At 47.2% G+C, this 21,305-nt stretch overlaps 1 pseudogene; it reads left to right on the top strand.

Moving 5' to 3' along the window:
• Positions 1 to 16,769: 16,769 nt before the first annotated feature.
• On the top strand, positions 16,770 to 19,872 carry LOC123084361 (chaperone protein ClpB1-like; annotated as a pseudogene).
• Positions 19,873 to 21,305: the final 1,433 nt, after the last annotated feature.

Below are 21,305 nucleotides of genomic sequence, written 5' to 3'. Positions count from 1 at the left end.
TTTCATTTTAGTGATCCAAGATCACAAGTGATCAAGATCACATTGAGTCTATAGGAAAGCCAATACTATTGAAAGGGGATGAGGTGTTGCTTAATGGTCTACTTGCTCAAAGTGCTTAGTGATATTGCTCCAAAACCCGCAGCCACTTTCTCATTTCCACATATGTCCAAAACCCAAAGTCAAACTCGGCCCAACCAATTTAAACTATCCGGTGTGATACGTCCATTTTGCATCATGCTTTTATATCAATATGTATTGCATTATGGGTTGTCATTACAAATTATATCTTAATACTTATGGCTATTCTCCCTTATTTTACAAGGTTTACCATGAAGAGGGGGAATGTCGGCAGCTGAAATTCTGGCTGGAAAAGGAGCAAACGTTGGAAACCTATTCTGCACAACTCCAAAAGTGCTGAAACTCCATTAAACAACTTTTTGGATTTATTAAGAATTTATGAGCGAAAGAAATAGGCCAGGGCGCCCACACCCTGTCCAGGAGACAGGGGGCGCTCCCCCCCTGTAGGGCGCGGCCCCCTATCTCCTGGGCCCCCTGGTGGGCCTCCGACGTCCATCTTCTACTATATCATCACCCTTCCCCTGGAAAAAATCGTGGGCAAGCTTACGGGACGAAACTCCACCGCCACGAGGCGGAACCTTGGCGGAATCAATCTAGGGCTCTAGCGGAGCTGTTCTGCCGGGGACACTTCCCTCCGGGAGGGGGAAATCATCACCAACGTCATCAGCAACGATCCTCTCATCGGGAGGGGGTCAATCTCCATCAACATCTTCACCAGCACCATCTCCTCTCAAAACCCTAGTTCATCTCTTGTATCCAATCTTGTATCAAAACCACAAATTGGTACATGTGGGTTGCTAGTACTGTTGATTACTCCTTGTAGTTGATGCTAATTGGTTTACTTGGTGGAAGATCATATGTTCAGATCCTTTATGCATATTATTACTCCTCTGATTATGAACATGAATATGCTTTGTGAGTAGTTCCATTTGTTCCTGAGGACATGGGTGAAGTCTTGCTATTAGTAGTCATGTGAATTTGGTATTCGTTCGATATTTTGATGAGATGTATGTTGTCTTTCCTCTAGTGGTGTTATGTGAACGTCGACTACATGACACTTCACCATTATTTGGGCCTAGAGGAAGGCATAGGGAAGTAATAAGTAGATGATGGGTTGCTAGAGTGATAGAAGCTTAAACCCTAGTTTATGCGTTGCTTCGTTAGGGGTTGATATGGACCCATATGTTTAATGTTGTGGTTAGGTTTACCTTAATACTCCTTTTTGTAGTTGCGGATGCTTGCAATAGGGGTCAATCAGAAGTGGGATGCTTGTCCAAGTTAGGGCAGTACCCAAGTGTCGGTCCACCCACATATCAAATTATCAAAGTACCGAATGCGAATCTTATGAACGTGATGAAACTAGCTTGACGATAATTCCCAATGTGTCATCGGGAGCTCCTTTCTCATTATAGAATTTGTCCAGGCTTATCCTTTTCTACATAAAGGATTGGGCCACCTTACTGCACTTTATTTACTTTATTTACTTTTTTCTCGTTACTGTTCATCTTATCACAAAACTATCTATCATCTACTATTTCAGTGCTTGCAGAGAAAACCTTACTGAAAACCGCTTATCATTTTCTTCTGCTCCTCGTTGGGTTCGACACTCTTACTTACCGAAAGTACTACGATAGATCCCCTACACTTGTGGGTCATCAAGACTCTTTTCTGGTGCCGTTGCCGGGGAGTGTAGCGCTTTTGGTGAGTGGAACTTGGTAAGGAAACATTTATATAGTGTGCTGAAATTTTATGTTACTTGTCACTATGGAAACTAACCCCTTGAGGGGATTGTTTGGGGTATCTTCACCCCAACCAGAAGAGCAAAGATATGCTCCTCAACCTACTGAACCTTATGAAAATATTCACTTTGAGATTCCTTCGGGTATGATAGAAAAACTGCTAGCTAATCCTTTTGCAGGAGACGGAACATTGCATCCCGACTTACACCTTATCTTTGTGGATGAAGTTTGTGGATTATTTAAGCTTGCTGGTATCCCCGATGATGTTGTCAAAAGGAAGGTCTTCCCTTTATCTTTGAAGGGAGATGCAATGACATGGTATAGGCTATGTGATGATACGAGATTTTGGAATTATAAGCGACTGAAGTTGGAATTTCACCAGAAGTTCTACCCTATGCATCTTGTTCATCGTGATCGTAATTGCATATACAATTTCTGGCCTCGCGAAGGAGAAAGCATCGCTCAAGCTTGGGGGATGCTTAAGTCAATGTTATATTCATGCCCCAATCATGAGCTCTCTCGGGAAATGATTATTCAGAATTTTTATGCTCGGCTTTCTCTTGATAAACGCAACCTGCTCGATACTTCCTGTGCTGGTTCCTATATGCTGAAGACTATTGATTTCAAATGGGACTTATTGGAAAGAATTAAATGCAACTCTGAATATTGGGGTTCCGATAAGGAGTCAGGTATGACACCTAAGTTCGATTGTGTTAAATCTTTTATGGATACCGATGCTTTCCGTGGATTTAGCTCTAAGTATGGACTTGACTCTGAGATAGTAGCTACTTTTTGTGAAACTTTTTCTACTCACGTTGATCTCCCTAAAGAGAAATGGTTTAAATATAATCCTCCTGTTGAAGTGAAAGTAGTTACACCTATTACAGTCGAAGAAAGGACTATTACATATAGTGATCCCATTGTTCCTACTGCTTATGTTGAAAAACCTCCTTTTCCTGTTAGGATAAAAGATCATGTTAAAGCTTCAACTGTTGTTCGTAAGAGTAATACTAGGACCTATACACCTCCTGAGAAAATTAATGTTGAACCCGGTATTGCTATGATTAAAGATCTCTTGGATGAGGACTTAAATGGGCATGTTATCTCTTTCTTGGGTGAAACTGCTAATATTGCTAGACCCGATACTAAACCACGACCATATTTGGCCCGTGATCCTTACGGTGATCACAACCATGACCAATAACTGGTCCGTGATCCTTACGGAGATCACAACCACGACAAATAAATGGCCCGTGATCCTTACGTCGATCACAACCACGACCAATAATTGGCCCGTGATCCTTACGGCGATCACAACCACATTAATCATCTTAATTATTTCAGGTTTATCCTCCATTTGGACCAAGACCCGATAGTGTGACCTACTACAAACTTGTGCCCATAACCGAGGACGCGACTATCGATAGACTTTATAAACACTCTGCAGAGGTAGCGCACTGTACCCACACCACGGAACCCATGGCCTCGTCATCCCATTCGGGTGGACCAACGGCATTCTGACAAAACCGATCAACTGTCATGACACTCTCCCGGCCACTCCGACTCACTCCCTACTGGGCTAGTCTTGGGTGGCCCCATGTCTACCAAAGATACAAAGACCACCGTCGTGGCCATGATCTACACTGGGACCCGGTACCAAAAACTTAACAACGGGCTCACAAGGCTTATGTCCGCCTACCTGATCAGGGTAGCGCGCGCCCATAACCTTCCCTAGTTGGAGGCACCGACTAGAGGCACGACAATAGATCGCATTAAGGTTGTCTCATACCGGCAAATGTGGCTGCACTGAAAAAGTTTGATTTGGCGGCACTATGACTCGATCCCATCGATGATGGAGGACGTTTGTTTATTAAGTCATTTTATTTCCTTCTCCATCATCATGAACATGAATGCAACAATGAGCTTGCAACATACAACGCATGAACCAAATATCAACTTCTCAAGTGAGCAACCATAGCACAAAGAACATGATAATACCAAGTACTAACATATCCACGGTGTATTACAATCATCATAGCATTTTATAATGATGACATGAAAATAAATTAGAGTAGTGACATGGCATTATCAATAACAATATTATAATTATCATGGCAAGAGATATCATGAACACACAAGCATGCATGATAAACATAATGAAATGACTGCAACGAAAACAATAAGAAACAACTGCAACTACACACACACAAGGTGCAAGCAAAGTCACCATGCAAGTTCGGGGATCATGATAAGAGGTTGGCTTGCCTGGGGGTCGACAAATACTCCAGGAAGAAGTGATAAACAACAGCGGAAAAATTTGCCAGAAACAGTTCTCTCTCGGAGGGGGCTGTTTATGGGCAAGGGCAAAATTGTCATTTTCAATATGTCAAACCATAGTTGAAGTGATGGTAACGGAACGGGCTCGACGATACAAAGACGTGGGCGTTGGATTTACCTCAAACGGAGTTACGATTGTCGAGACACGAAGGGTTGAAGTTCAGGGACCTATCGGTGATTTTTTTAGCAAACAGGCCCCTGGAGGAAAAACTGAAGGCATATTTCTGAGAATACGCCTTCGGTCACGGAAAACGGCTTGCGACAGGGCGCCGCCACTTATCCACGCTGGCAACAACCGGTCAACACGGCCGAGGCGGGGCCGGGCGCCAGGGCGCCAGGGTCGCTGCCAGGTGGGGTCGCGGGGCCCGCTGGCCAGGTCAACGCTCCTAGCCACTCCCTTCTTCTCCTCGACGCGCGCCCACCGGGCAGAGGACAACCGCGCTCCGGCGACGAGCCCCGGCGACACGGGCCACCTCCGGCGAGGCTCCAGCCACCGGCGTGCTCCTCGGGGAGTGGCGCATCCATTCCCCCACTCCATGGACTCCAAGAACAAGGGGAGCGACGGTGACCTCGAGTATGGCAGACGGCGGATAAGGGCTTCAGTCGCCGGCGAGGCAGCGGTTCGGGCGGGGAAAAGGATAGGCTGAGGCTATGGGGAGGCTCGCCAGACCTCAGGGGATGCACTGGTGGAGGAGGAACGGCGAGGGGAGCGAGGCAGCGCCGGGGAAAAGGATAGGCCGAGGTGGCGGCCATGGCGATGGGAAGAGGATGGGGAGCTCCTGAAGCTCAGTTGACTGGCTAGGGAGGTCGCTGGGAGGAAGGGGAGCTGCTGGAGTGCTAGGAGTCTCGGGGGAAGGCTTTTAAATAGGCGGGCGAGGAGATGCCGAGCCAGTCGCCGCCGAACGAGTCCGGCCAGGGCTCTGATGTGCGTAGGGCTCACGGGGAGGGACGGGAAGGCGACGAGGGGGATCACGACAAGCAGCAGAGGCTCACTGAGACGAGGGGCGCTCGCGAATGAGAGGAAGAAGAAGACAGAAGTGAGGAAGAAGACGAGCTCACGGGCGCGCACTGCTCGACCCTTGGCATGGCTCATCGGAGAAGAAAACGGAGGGGTACAGAGGTCCAGGGGGAAGAGGACGGCGAGGGGGAACTATAGGACATTAATGGCGAGATGAGGGATGGTTGGAGCAGCGATGCCAACGGGAACAGTGGCTATACCACCCTTTTGGCTGGCTGCCCTCGTGATCATCATGGACATGGCGCGCTCTGGAGGTTTTACTGATGCCAGCTCATGTCTACCGTGTAGTTCTTCCAGAGTGGAGTGTTACCACGGGAAAGAAACGGGCAATGACAAATTGTGCTGAGTAAACCAAGCTCCACAAGTTTATTGCTGCAAACTTGGCAACATCCTAGAGGTAAAACCAGAGAGGCTGAAAGGTAAATTTGATGTCTGGCAGGCTTAGGGTAGCAAGGACTACGGTCCTGGGGGTTTTGAGGGCATTAGGACAAATATATAGCATAGTTGCTTAACAACTGCTAAAATATGTCCAGAAATCAAATGATGATGATGAACTCACTAGGGGTATTGGATTGAGCTATAACTCGGCAAATCCTCTTGATTTATTCATAAGTAGATGCTGTAAAAAAATCACACCAAATGGACTTGCCAAATTGGTACTTGCTTCACAAGCATCACTTTTGGCCAGAAACTTGGGAAAATTCTAGCAAACTTTTGGCTACATGAAATTAGCCAAACTATTGGGTAGGTGGGTTATATGGATAGGAGAAGGCTTGGAATTATTTTTAGCCATAATGGACCAAGATAAAATATACTTACTTCACAAACTGAAATTTTGGACAGAAAACAAGAATTTCTCCTGTGCTCACATAGCTCAGTGAAATGAGCTAAATTTGGGTGAAGGATAATGATTTAGGATACTTGAGAAGATGGAAAAGTTTCATCCCATTTGGAAACTCTATGAAGGTACTTCTTTCACAAAGTGACAATCTAGTCAGAAACTTTGAAAAATTGCAAAGGGAGCTAGGATGATTGGATTAAGCTCATCTTTGGTATCCATGGGTGATTTATTAATATTAATCACCCTGACAAATTTCAGCTCAAAAGGAATTAGGGTTAAGACACTTCCTTTACAAAATTTTAGAGAGGGCAGAAACTTGCATTGGATCATGTGCCCAATTTTTGACTTGTTGAACATGAGATGATGATGGAACTAGTGATTATATAGCGGGGACAAGCTCCACATTTTATGTGAGAATTTTATCTGCTATAAAAATAGTAGTTCCTTCAGAAAATGGCAGAATTGCAGTATTGGTATTAAATAGGAAAAGGAAATTTTCCTTATTTATTTATGGCCAATATAATTGCCAGAGCTTGGATTAGGCATAATTATCAACTCCACCAATTCACATGAATTTAGGAGATGGCTAGATATGCCTTTGGATTTTATTCCTCGGAAAGGCAAGAAAAGGAATAAATCATAATTCAAAAATATTGCATGAGACTTGGCAATATTTTTGCATATCCAAGATTGAAAAGGATAGGAGGGTCTCTGGGAACAGATGGGATGATCAACAGATCAATGAAAATGATAGCCCCTTTGAAATCACAAAGTGCATATTCAAATCCCCAAAAATTTGGAATTAGGGTTTGAGAGGGTTTAAGATGATGCAACTGATGTCTTTCCCACTGAAAAAGGACTTGAGCAAGTTTTCAAAGGTTGAAAATGACAAGAAATCTCAGAGTCATCAGCAAAACTCAGGAGAAAGATTTTGAAAATAAGTGTCGGGAAGGAATAACAGCACAAAAATTGATAACCTAATTTTGGGGATGTTACAAAGCGCGGTGCACCGGCCGAAAGTTTCAGCCGGTCGAGCGCAGGCCGTTGGATGTCAACCGCGCGGCCGTCGGATCCAGACAAAAAAAACTGATCGCCCCTGTCTTCTTCTTCTTCCTCAGGCAGTCGGGCTGGATCCGCATGTCCCGCTCGGGGAGCGCGGCGCTGTGCCTCCTGTCCCCTCCGGTGGTCATCCCCATCGTCAGTCCCCACCCTCGCCGGTCTTAATGGTCGTCGCGTTGGACCCCGCCCCTCACCGGTCCCCACCCTCCTGGTCTCGTTGTCGCCTTGACCCATGCAACAACTCCACCTGCTGTTGAACCTCTTGACGGCGACGGATGTAGCTCCGCCGCCGCCCCTCACCATTGATGCTCGTGGTAGCAAATTACGTCGACGACAGCCGCCAGTCAATCAACGCCATTTGAATGGATGTTGCGAAAAACTTCACCGGTAGTAGCAAAATTAAACTACGGATGCAGCAAAAACGTCGTCGCCGCCTTCATGAGGTCGCAGCTCCGCCATACATGGATGTAGAAAAAACCCCAACATAGTAGAAAAATCCTACTACGGTTGCGGCTAAGGATGGCAATGGGTCGGGTTTGGATCGGGTTGAACAATATCAAATCCATATCCATATCCATCAAGACAGTCTTTGCCCACCCATGAAAAAATCCGCGGGTGAAAAATGGTTTCCACGTCCAAACCTGATGGATATCAATACCCACTGGATATCCATTGGGTCCTCTCTAGACATATAAATAAGACATAACACAATGTTAACATAAGCTCTTCCATTCTTCACTTCGTGACATGCTAGGCTTCACTTATGGTAAATCAACCTCCACTAACAACATAAGAGCATTTAGTATTTTTCTAACAGATGAGAATGACGAGTCAGTTAACAAGGAGATAAAAATAAGGGAAGGGCGTTGTGGTATGTCACGGAGGGTATTGAATGTCAACTAGTAAAAGTTATGACAGGGATTGTGTAATTTCTTTTCCATGTTTTAGACAACAAAGTGTAAAATTGCATTGGGACATGTAACTGTGGGGTAGGGATAGCCGATTTTTGCCCATTAAGTCATACTATCGGGTCGGGTTTGGATATACCCATGGGTACAATATTATATCCATGCCCTACCCACGAGCAATCGGGTCAGGTTTGGGCGCTGCCCATGGACAGAAAAGCATATCCAAACCCTATCCATTCGGGTCGGATATCCATGGATATCCTTGTCCATAGATAAAATTGCCATCCTTAGTTGCAGCAAAACGTCGTTGTCGTCGTCGTGAGGTCCCAGCTCCGCCTGATGGATGTAGCAAAAAGCTTCGCCTGTAGTAGCAAAATTCAATTACGGTTGCAGCTTCCCCTTGTTTTGCAGTGATAATGAAGCTTTCTATGTCTATGGTTGAAGCTTTTTCAATGGCTGTTGAAGCTTTTCTAGTTGATGGTTGCAACACTTCTATACGCGGGTGGATCCGGGCATGGCGGGTAGGCAGCCATGGCGGGCGGCGAGGGAGCGCCTGGCCGCCGGCGATGGAGCTTGATGTGGCCCATTCGCTGCCCGGGAGGAGGGGAATGCGCGTGCGTGAAGGTTGTAGGTAGGGGATGGATCTGGCCATGGCAGCAGGCAGCCATGGCGGCCTGCGAGGTAGCACCTAGCTGCTGGTGATGGAGTTCGTGGTGGCCCAGTCGTACCCCGGGGGGGAGGGATGCACGCACATAGGCTGGAGGTAGGGGATGGAGGCGCATAGGGAAGGAGGCGGGGTGCGCGGGGCCACTGCGCGGTGCGCATTTGCCAGCGTGGCGTGCGAACCGGTCGAAAGTTCGGCCGGTGCACCGCGCCCAAATGTTTACCCTATAAAAAGGCTCCCCTTCCCTTATACGACCCACATTGCTTCCATCTCACATGTTCCAGCACTCTACACCCAACCTTGCCACCGCCTGTCCGTCGCCGGCTTGCTCGCCTCTCGACACACGTAGAAGAGGCGATGTACGTGACCACGGGGACCTGTATCACCGATGTGGCCCTAGGATTCGACGGCGGGTGGACCGCGAGTGCGCGCCACAGTAGTGGCCGGCTTCATGGTCGTGAAAGCTACGACCTCCACCCCTTGAGCACTGGACGGAAGACGCATGCACATGTGCCCTGGCGCGCGAGTCAGTCTATCAAGGAGCGTATTCGTGGGAAATGATTGTGCTGACAACTTGCCGTGGACGCCGTCCTCCTTTCGTCCTAGCCTCCTCGGTCGGTTCATCACCGAGATACATGCGAGGCGACATCCAGTGTTGCCACCATGAGGACCTGCAGGCCCTCTCAGGCGTGAACGTTCACGGAGGTGGAAACTAACTTGCTTGCTGGTGTGCATCCGACGCAGAAGTGGGCGACGCGTGCAACTTGTTGGGTTCTACGGTAGGGTGCGTCGACTGCAAATTAAAATCTTTTTACGTGCAGAACAACAGAAACGTGCTACGGAGATGGATCACAGATCGTTACCACTAGACACGCAGTGCTGTGCAGCGGAAGAAGAGTTGGGATAGCGCATCAACGTGGATCGTCTCCTCCTTGTCTGATCTCCCTCGAACAGTCGGTAGTCTGATTCCACGTACAAGTTCGCCAAAGCGCCGCAGGTGCACTGCCTCTAATGGTATCCGCGTGTGCAGGAGGAACACAGTGCGGCAGACTGCTAGGTCTGATCACACAGTCGGCAGCTAGTGGAGGTGGCTATTCGCAACACATGCAAACCCTAGTGACAGCGCCGAAGCGATCAACCCCATGAGTGTGCCGCACCTGCACTTTATATGCGCGTCCATCATGGGCTCAACACTTGGGCCTCGCATGAACCCTAAAGCCCAAAATTTGTTCGGCCTGGATCCGAGTCCGAGTAGGATCACATCTGACTCGTAGAGTCCGATCCGGCCTCACAGGCCGATCCTTCCCTTAAGCGCGCGACCCCTTAAGTTCAAGTCGACTTGATCGCAGGTCGGATCACCTCTGACCTCCTTGGTTGGTAGCGGCCTCTAGCAAGGCGTGCCGACCACCAAGCAGACAATGAAGCTAGTTAGGCGAACCTGTACATCAACCTTCCATTCCTTTTGCCACACGATATATGTTGTCGGGCTATGGGTGCGTCTGTCATCCTTGTGCTAGCCCGTCCTCTTTCTCGTTCCAGTGATACCGATCATAAACCGGATTATCTCATAATCCTTGTCGCATGGCCATGCTTATCATGGTTGGATCACATGAGGGGCCCAGAGTATATCTCTCCTGATCGGAGGGGCAAATCCCATCTTGCTCGACCATGTCTTGCAGTATGGGTCTGGACAAGTCTAAAACCTACCTTTGTAACTACACAATCACGGAGTAGCGTTTGGTTGGCCCAAAGCAGGTTTGTCACCATATCGAGTACATGCGCTAGGTCAGGTCTTAGGACATAGAACGTATGTTGTACTAGAGGCTCACAGATGACATATCTCTGCGTCTCATAGTTGGGTCTATCCGACTTAGACCAAATCTCAACTCGGATTCGACTACGTCGAATCCGACCAGATCCTTCCGAGTCCATATTACCCGGTTAGCATCCAATGCTCCATGTCTAGTGAGGTCAAACCATCGACCGTGCCATATGCTAGTCTAGTCGGCTGCACGTCCACACAATCCTTTCGACTAGGGACCTTTTAGGACAGTCATCATACAATGCATAGTCCCACAAACAAGTCACGTATTTGCTGATACACATCATTGATAATGTCCAAGGGCTATGTTTATTCATAAACACATAGGAAATATCATCATACATGATTTCCTCTAGGCCATATCTCCAACACGACCTCGACATGCAGGATGACGGTGATTTGTGGGACGAAGCCGACGGCGGGAGGGCGATGCGCGCGCGCCAGCGTGGGATGGCAACGATTTTGGCGAGGGTGCTGAACAGGTACTTCGGGTGGCTCGCCGCCGTGGCCTGCGTGGTCGAGGAGCTCCCTTCGCTATGACCTTCCCCTCCGAGCGCGTCGCGCATGCGTTAGCTTGGCGACTACTTCCGCGTGGCTGTCTACATCAGCTGCCGGCTCCTCAATCCTCACCAGCCCTCTGTGTGATGGCAGAGGCTTTAGGCTGGTTCACTCGCGGCCCTCTTGCGGTGGCTATGGCAATGGGAACGACATTGGCGGTGAATGCGTCCCAGCCCAACGCCGACCGACTCGCCTCCCGCCGGTGCTCCAGCCGCATGTTCCAGCGCCGCAAGAATGTCAACCGCTGGTGGAACAAGTTCTTTCAATTAGAGGCCTGGGCGTAGGTCAAGAGCCTGCAGCGCCCGCTGACATCGATCACACGCAGAACCAGCAGCAGCCGCGGTCCGGCCAGGCACGTGACGGCAGTTGCAACATCAATAACTACCAGCGCGGCCAGTACACCGGCGCGCGCGACGGCGGAAACTACAACTACCATGGCAACCAGTCCGGCAAGGAGCATGACGGCAGCAAGAACAACAACTAGCAGCAGAGCCGATCAAATGACCCGCGCTACTGACTATGACGAGTGAGAGCTTGAAACTGAGAATGCGCTCAACGCGAATTCCGTCTGAAATTTCAGGAGCAGGGCTGTAAATATCCTCTACTAATCATGTTATTTTGAAAACAAATTCTCACGCACGTAGTCACATCACCTTCATATTCTCATGCATACTTGCATAGACGTTATCAAGTCGAACGTAGCCAACCACTACATGCATCCGGAACCGATCATGCTGTGGGTCAGGTCTGTCATGTTCTGCTTGATCGTCGTGTGGTTCTAGAAGTCTTCCTTTTGGCCATGACATGATAACTATTGAGGGACCTGGGCGTGTACACTCCAGGGTGGCGTTTCCGAATTTGGTTCGGATATCGGATGAAATGTGCGTTGCATGGATTCCAAATCTGATTTGACTATGTCCGACTGGTTAGTCTCCTGTTTGGATGGATGTCACGCATTTCATTTGCACGTGTTTGCATGCGGTTGTAGTGATATGTGAAGATCCATGAGGGAAGTATTAATAGAGCTAGCTTCTTCTTGAGTGCATGTTTCACTAGTAGAAAACGGACCTTTAAAACCGGTTTGTAAGGACCTTTAGTGCCGGTTATGGAACCGGCACTAAAGTGTGGGCACTAAAGCCCCCCCCCTTTAGTACCGGTTCGGCACGAACCGGCACTAAAGTGCCACCACGTGGCGTGAGCTCACGCCCTGGTATGGGGGACCTTTAGTACCGATTTTTTTTTGAATTTTTTTTTTGAAAATTTTGGAAAAAAAAATTGACTTTTTTTCAATTTTTAATTTTTTTGAATAATTTGATAATTTAGTCTCTAATCACCACCTCTCTTAACTGCTCAAGTGTGGATCACTCATTCCAAATCATCTAACTTCCCGACCAGTCACCCATCCCTCTCACTACTCCAGCCCAAGCACGCTTAACTTTCGGGTTCTATTCTCCTTCATTTTCAAGTCTGCACTTGTTGTTTTCCTGACAATAGTAAGATGTTAATCCTATTAACCCTCAGGAGTTTAGCTTGAGCATGAAGTCACACATTTCACCGTTTGAGTTTGAAACTATTATTCTAAAAAAACAGTAATTATTTAGTAACGCTAATATTTCTTGAATAAGTTTGACCATAGTTTGATCATATTTGACCAAAATTCAAAAAATTGAAATAATTATTTAGTAACACTAATATTCTTGAATAATTATGTAGTAACATTAATACTTCTTGAATAAGTAGTTTGACCAGATTTAACCAATTTTTTTTAGAAAAACTGAAATTTGACCATATCTTTTTTTCCTTTTGGAATTTGAGGATTCTAAAAAATTCCAAACAGGCCGTAGGCGGTCTCCATCGGATGCGGATTTTCGTGCTGAATTTTTTGATATATTATACGTTTTTTCCCGACATCGTATGCAAAAGTTATAGCCGTTTTACATTTTCCCTACACTTTTTGCAAAACATGTCCAAATTTAAGTTTGAAAATTGCCCTATAGTGCCGGTTTGTGTCTTCAACCGGGACTATAGGTTAAGACTCTGTAGTGCCGGTTGGTGACGCAAACCGGTACTATAGGTTAGACCTTTAGTACCGGTTTGTGTCACAAACCGTCACTAAAGGGGCTCGTGGGGCCCTGGCCTGACGCCAGCCTGCCACCACCCCTTTAGTACCGGTTCGTGGCACGAACCGGTACTAAAGGTTCATTACGAACCGGCACTAATGCATAGCCATTCGAACCGGCACTATTGATCACATTAGTGCCGGTTTTTTTACAAACCGGCACTAATGTGCTTCATGTTTGACCCTTTTTCTACTAGTGTTTGTATGTATTGCTGCTAATTTCGAGGTTATTACCTTGGGAATTTTCCGCATTGTTATCTTCTGTTAGGATCACATGGGTTGGGGCAGATTCTTGTGGATGGGATAAATAGTGCTTGAGCAGACATTTACTAAATTTGCCAAATAAAATTGCTGAAGTAATATTAACTTTGCTTTGCCAATTTGACTTCTATGCAATGAGGTGTGGTATCATGTTTCCATTCATTTTTGTTCTTTCAGTAATGATGACATATAAACTCATGTATCCACCTAAGAAGCATTGTGTAGCATTATATTATTGCATTGTACTTATTTTCGAAAACAAAATTTATAAAACCAAAAAAAATATCAGTTAGAGAGATGAAGGTATACCATAGTGGGGCATTAAAAAACCAACATTTTAAAAACCAAAAATATACCATACAGAGATGAAGCTAAATTTAAAAAACCAAAAGTTATCAGTTTGAGAGATTAAGTGTATATTAAGGATAGATATACCATAGTGGGGCATTTTTATCAGTTGCCAATGATGAAGTAATGTATGTTTATTATACAAATCAGCATTCCATGGATATGACTCCCAATCGAATTCAATCCAGTTATACATGGATGGTATTGGCCTGGATCGATATTGACCGCGGGAAGTTTTTTTCTTTCTAAAATTACATATCATTGATTATGTGCGAGCAACTTCACTGCCCCTTGAACATGCACTCCAAATATGTTTGGGTTAACTATGAGGCTCATAAGTTGGCTAGGTTAGGCATTTCCCTGCTCATGGGAGACACATTTGGTTACGTAAGCACTCTATCACTTTATGACAGGCACTAATCTTGCTGGAGGCTACACTAGATGATCTGATCTAGCAAGTAATCGTCTATATACTTCTTCTATCTCGCTACAGTAGTGTCATCGCGTAATGTTTGTTCTGTAATCCAGACTGTGCGCAGTTCCAATAGGTAGATTTTATCAGATAGGTATCAGTGTGTTCTCCTGTTTAGTATAGCATGTATCGTGCATGATGGCAATAAATGTACTTGCTTTCATCATATCATCCTACATTGGTAATTTATGCATGTATCAACATCTATTTCCATCTCATCTTATTTTGTGTGAACCAATCAGCACGATCCTAAGAGTACTTACTATAAATAAACATCACACCCTATATAGATATGATGTATCAATGGGCGCGGCGTGCCGCCGCGTGGGCTATGCTAGTACCATTATAATTAGGTAGGATTGTCAAATGCTATGTCGCTCCTTCAAGGAAGATATTCATTTTGTTGCATGTGTACTTTCGAGCTCTGTTCAAGCACCAGTGCGCCCGAGCTCCCTCCAGAGCGGCTCGCACCGCACCACCCTGAGCGGGAGGAGGGAAGGACCCCGGCGGCGCCGAGCCGCATGGACTTTGCCCTGCAGCTCCTACCGACGGCGGCGAGGGGGTTGGGGATGACCAGGTGTGGCTCTGGCGGCGGCTAGGGTTCGCTCCTGGCCACCTGCGGGAGTGACCAATGAGTGAGTCATTCTGTGAGTTCTCCTGTACTTTCCATCAAGGGCAGTACTCTGCGCCGGCGCACCGGCGCGAGTTTCGGCCGGTCCAACCCTAGCCGCTCGATCTGGACGCGCGGGACCGTCTGATCTGTCCCGCATCCCCTTTCGTCATCCTCCGCACAGGGAAAAAAGGGGGGAAAAGCGAGCGCCGCCGCAGCTCGCGGGATCCCGCACGCTAGCCCCCCTGCTCTCCTTTGGACCCTCGTTGCTTCTGCTCGCTGCCGGCGCTCGCAGCCTAGCCGCCGCTGGCGAAGCAAAACGCCACCCGCCTTCACCGCCACCGGCGAAGTAAAAAATGCCAGTTCCAGCAAAATTAAACGACGGATGGAGCAATTTTTAGGCTGGTTCCAGCAAAATCAAAACAAAAATAAAAGGGAGTGATAGCAAAAACTCTTGATGCTTCGAGCAAGACTCTGGTAGTAGCAAAGTGGCAACTCCTATAGTAGCAAAAATCCAAGACGGTTGCAGCAAAATGAAAGCCATCGCCGTTTGGTGGATGTAACAAAAATTATCTCCGGTTCCAGCAAAATCAAAATGTGATTGTAGCAAAAATTGTCTTCGTTTCCAGCAAAATCAAAACATGGTTGTAGCAAAATTGACTAGAAAAAACATGCTATGTCATGGAGATGGATGTAGCAAAAATTCACAAAACACCAGTAGTAACGAAACCCAAAACGGTTGTAGCAAAATGGTTCGCTGGTTCCAGCAAAAAATCACTATGGTAGCAGATTTGAGGTGAGTGGGTGGTAGCAAAAACATGGGTCGGTTCCAGCAAAAAACAACATGGTGGTAACAAAAATCTTGTTGTGATGGTCATGGACAGGAGGGCGACCAGCTGCGGGCAGCCATGACAACGAGCGCTGGTTGCAGCACGCTCGTCGCCGCATGCAGTAGCGGTGTTTGGGCTGTCGCGGCGGCGCGTGTGCAAGGACCACCCCCTTGCAGTAGCTCCGCGAGAGAAAAATGGGCAGCATCCGATGCCTTTAGTAGCACCGCTCATGATGGTTGTGCAGGATGGAAAAAAGGAAGGAAGCACCACCGGCTATGGCTGCTGTAGAAAAAGGGAAGAGAAGGAGCAGATCTTGATGGGGGCAGGCGGGAGGTTGAAGGAGAGGGAAGAAAGAAGATACGGCTAGGAGTCCATGGGAAAGGATAGGATAAGGATAGATAGGATAAGGATAGGAGCGGGAGGGCAGCTGCAGGAGCAACAAAGGACACGTGGCTTGCGTGGTGTTCGCTGGATCGGGGCGATCGAACGTCAGGCACGAGACCGGCCCAATTGCTAGCCGGTGCGCCGGAAGCCAACGTTTCCCTTCCATCAATACGTGATCTTGAAACTCGGAGTCTCGACGCCCACTCAAACCCCCTTGTCGCTCTGCTTGGGCTACTTGGGAAACCTAGTGCGTCGCCGGTACGCTCCCCTGCAGCGCCTCCTTGCGTGTGCTTTTACTATAAAAGGAAACTCCATTGGGGCGTACCAGCATGGGAAAACTTCCTTGCACATGTATGCTGCATATAAAATTAGGGAAAAATTTCCTTCACAGATGATCGATAGGTTGAGAAATATAGCAATTCCTGTTAATTTGATTACTACTCCGAATTTGTTATGGGTTAGCCCATGTTATATTAGGAGCAATCACCATGAGGTGTGTCCAAGTAGGACTAGTGCTTAGTGGTAGTTTACCAGGTGCGCTAGCTCTGTATAAATATACGTGTACCCCCCGTCCCCATGAGAAACAAAGCAGTCGATCAAAGCCACGCCAGCTCAAACCAGGTCGCTCTTCTTCGAATACGTAGCTTATCGATCGAAACGACGACAAACATGGCCTTAATAAAAGGGATGGTGGAGATGGCCATAATCGGCGTATCGGCCCTTACTAGTGTTGGTTTATCCTGGACAGCGTGGAACCTGTACGAGAGAGAGAAGAAGCCCTCCTCCTCGAGGAAGGGCACCCTCAAGACCTTGGCCGCCGGGCGCGTCTGATCCTGTCATCGGCCGCGACGACGAGATTGACCGCATCATCTGCATCATCTGCCGCCGGACCAAGAACTGCGCAGCACTCGTCGGACCGGCCGGTGTCGGCAAGACGGCCATCGTCGAAGGCCTGGCCCAGCGCATCGCTGCTGGGGCGGTTCCCGACACGCTCTCCGGGGCTCGCGTGGTGGAGCTCGATGTCGGGGCAATGGTCGCGGGACCCAGTGGCGTGGCATGTTCGAGCAGTGCTTGAAGAATGCCGTCAAGCAGGCGGAGGATGCGGCCGGAAAGCTGATCCTCTTCATAGACGAGATGCACATGATTGTTGGAGCTGGTGACAGAGGTGGCACTGTGGACGCTGCCAACATTCTCAAGCCAGCGTTGGCCCGTGGTCGCATCCGTTGCATAGGTGCTACCACATCGAAAGAGTACCGAAAATACATAGAAAGGGATGCGGTGCTAGAGCGACGATTCCAAAGGGTTGATGTCGATGAGCCGAGCGTGCAGGCGACCGTTGCCATCCTGCAGGGGTTGAAGTAGCGGTACCAAGACCACCATGGCCTGACAATTCAGGACGACGCTCTTGTTGCTGCTGCCCAGCTTGCTGACCGTTACGTTACAGGTATGTTGGTCAAGTCATTCAGAACTAGTTCGATTTACTTCCCGATAGGTTTGTGCATATTAAAGAGATTGTGGATTTTTATTGTTATCAGGCCGCCAATTTCCTGATAAAGCAATTGATCTAATGGACGAGGCATGCACTTCTGTGAAGTTGCATCAACCAAAAAAAGTTAAAGATAAAAAAACTAGCACTATAAATGCAGTGGAGGAGGTAACTGTTGGTCCATATCATATTGCATAGGTAAATTTGCATTCTTTGCAAATCGTATCCATATTAGTAAGTTTCATCTGTTTCAGTGTGATGTTCATGTCATGTTCTATTGTTATATCAAGGTTGTGGGCCGATGGACTAAAATTCCGATCAATACACTTGGCCGAGAGGAGGAGGATTTCAGCCACATAGTAGACAGATTGCATGAGAGAGTAGTTGGACAATATGAAGCAGTTAATTTGGTTGCGCAAGAAGTTCTACGTTCTAGGGTCGGCTTTGACCAATCTGGCAAACCAATTGGCTCGTTCCTCTTTTTGGGCCCGACTGGTGTTGGAAAGACGGAGCTTGCGAAAGCACTTGCAGAGAAGCTTTTTGACAACGAGAAGACACTAGTCCACTTTGACATGTCGGAATATGCTGACAGTGCATCTGTGTCCTGTCTAGTTGGAGGACCTGGAAGGTTTAACTTGTACACTCTTTGCACTTGTATTTCTTTCCGAAACTTTCTTCTCGTGCCTCACTTTTCCATTTGACTTTCTGAAGCTATGAGCAAGAAGGACAGCTTACCGAGAAAGTCAGGAGCCAACCGTATAGTGTCGTTCTTTTTGACGAGGTGGATAAGGCACATTCCTCAATTTTCAAGGTCCTCATTCAACTCCTCGATGACGGCAACTTGATTGATGGAAAGGGTAGGAACGTATCTTTCAAGAACACTGTCATAATCATGAGCTCTAATCTAGGAGCAGAGAACCTGTCAGCTGCATAGGCGGAGGACCCGGTAGGGCGAGGTTGGGCGCCCGCCCTACCTTGATTTTGTACGATGCAATTTGTACAGGTATACGCATCGCTGGATCGCTGGCTGGCTGGCTCCTGGTTGCCTCGCTAGGTAAAAAAAAGGAGAAAAGGGAATGGGCCATCGAGCGAACGCAGGCCGCATTATTTGGGCCCTCAGTGCGACTAGGGCCAGCAGCGCCCTGATTGCTCCCCCAACAGCAGTTTCCCATCCGACTGGTGCATTCTTTTCCCTCAAAAAAAAAGACCGGTGCATTCTTTTACCCTTAAAAAGGACAGCAGTTTCCCAATTCCCTCTCATCCGCTGGCTTGATTTTTCTTCACCGCCCCGATTGCTCTCTATGCACGCCTTGGTGAGAAGCGGGCGGCTGTGTGCTGCTATTGTGGTCAGCGACTGAGAGAGAGATTGGGATGGGACAAATTGTGAAAGATCGAGTGATGAGAGAGGCTTAGGCTGGGATTGGGATTTCTACTGATTAGCTATTTTTTTATGTGTGTGAGAGAGATGTGCTTATTACTGTAATTTGTGCGGCTATTGTCGGCGTTTTTTCCAATGAATGGGAAACGTAGAAATCTAGCAGATGGGTAAGAAAAGAAAGGGTACAACAAAGGTAAGAGTAAAGGTGCAAATTTATGGAAAAAATAGATTTCTAAATTTGTGATCTGTGTGGTAAAATATTGTGACAATGTACAATTCAGTGATCTTAGTGGTATTTTCATATTATGAATGGCGGCATATTATAATTTAATTTACGCCTTAGTGTCCGCCCCACCTCAAAATTTTTTCGTCCTCCGCCACTGGTCAGCTGGAATGGCCGGAGAAAACATAGAAACTGCACGGGGTCTTCTCATGAAACAGGTATGCCAAACCGTCCCTTGTAAAGTACCGGTGGGCACCCTGCTGACCAACATATTTACTTGTTATTGCAGGTTGAGAAACACCTTAAGCCTGATTTTATCAGCAAACTGAGTGAAACTGTGATATTTGAGCCGCTTTCTCATGACGAACTGAGGGAGATCGTGAAAATCCAGATGAAGAGTGTGGTTGCTATGGCAGCTAACAAGGGCATCTCTTTGTTTGCAACAGATGCCGCCTTGGACGTCATTTGGTCGGAATCGCACGACACGGTAAGTACATGTTATTTTTACCAAACCAAATCATACAAATTTGCTTAGTCTTGTATGTCCCGCTTACGATGCATGCATGGACTATGTATTGCAGGTGTATGGCGCAAGGCGTATTAAGAGGTGGATGAAGAAGAATGTGACGAGAGTTCTTGTGGACATGCTGGTCAATGGAGAAGCGTGTCAAGGCTCAATCATCTGCATCAATGCCACCGACGACAAGAAGGGGCTGAAGTACCAAGTACTGAAGTAGAGCAGGTGGCAAACTAAGCACAGCTAGAGCTTGCCGTTTGCATAGGCAACGGACAGATTAGACCGAATTAATATGTGTGTTTTTAGTGAGTCACCAAGCCCTTACTTCAAGTGCTATTCATTACCTGTAGCAAAATGGTATGTACTCATGATATTTCTTTACATAGGGTGTACAACTTATGGGTTTGTCGGTAATTATCGTTTTCTCTTGCTTGGTGAGGTTTATAATTCCATGATTGAGGAAAACCTCTGAGTGCCTGCTAGTGACTAAAAATCTTCTATGGAAACTATGTTTCGACCTGAGATGACTATGATAGTATGATTTTCGTCTACTACGTCGAAGCCTTTTACCCTCGCGAACAGCCTCACACTCCACAGCCCCGAGCCTGCCACGCTCCCCGGATCTTAAACAACATCCCAAACATGCCGAGCAATGGTCTTCTATCGAGGTTAGTGCGCACGTGGACATTCGTAGAGACATTGCATCCCGCTAGCTCCTTCAGTTGCCATGTCGGAATAATCATGACTGCTTTTGAGGTCGATTGTGTTTCTGTATCTAGGGGCTGGCATGGACACCTCTGTTCTCGTGTTCTTTGTCTAACACGTAGCGCCCCTAGGCAGACCAGCTAAGTAGGACACACATAGCAAACATGACTTTACAGATGATAACACTCCATCATCAAAGAAACCCAACTTGGTGCAAGCCCCCTCTGAAGCATCATTTCTTTTAGGAAGCAACATTAATCTCTGGTGAATCTCACCGACTCATCGACCGGCGCCGGGAGCTGAGTGAAGTGACCGGAAGCTCCACCGAGAAGCGCGCAGCGGTCTAGTCTCTGAGAGATGAAACCAGCAATGCAGATCGTGCATACTGCCGAGCAACATAGATCATGCTATGCCATGCAAGTTTCAGACTGCGCAGTGTCAATTTCGGCCACGCCTGATCAGCTAGCGTGCTGTGTAAGGTGACTTCTTACTATTTACCGGTGAATTAATTTGATCGAATTCATTGTAACATAACTCTCACTGAATTCCTATTGTAGGTTACTGTTCAATCTAATAGATATTCTGTAACCTAGTTTGTTGTAGGATGTTCTGGATTGACTGAGTTGGACGGAAGACGCACCTGTCTGGTGGTCTATCCATCATACCGACACGCTCATTGCCGTATCGATGTTGCAACCCTGGTATTCTTTCCTCATCTTCTCATGTCTCACTTTTTTCATTTGATTTTCCGAAACTACGAAGAAGGCGGACAACTCAGCGAGCAAGTCAGGAGCCAATCGTATAGTGTTGTTCTTTTTGACGAGGCGGATAAGGCGATATTAAGGGTTCTCATTCAACTCCTCAATAATGGCATGGTGGTTGATGGAAAAGTACGCAACATATATTTCAAGAACACTATTATCATCATGAGCTCAAGTCTAGGAGCAA

Source organism: Triticum aestivum, chromosome 4A, assembly GCF_018294505.1.
Source record: "Triticum aestivum cultivar Chinese Spring chromosome 4A, IWGSC CS RefSeq v2.1, whole genome shotgun sequence".
Classification (NCBI taxonomy): domain Eukaryota; kingdom Viridiplantae; phylum Streptophyta; class Magnoliopsida; order Poales; family Poaceae; genus Triticum; species Triticum aestivum.
This window is presented reverse-complemented; position numbering and strand designations above follow the sequence as displayed.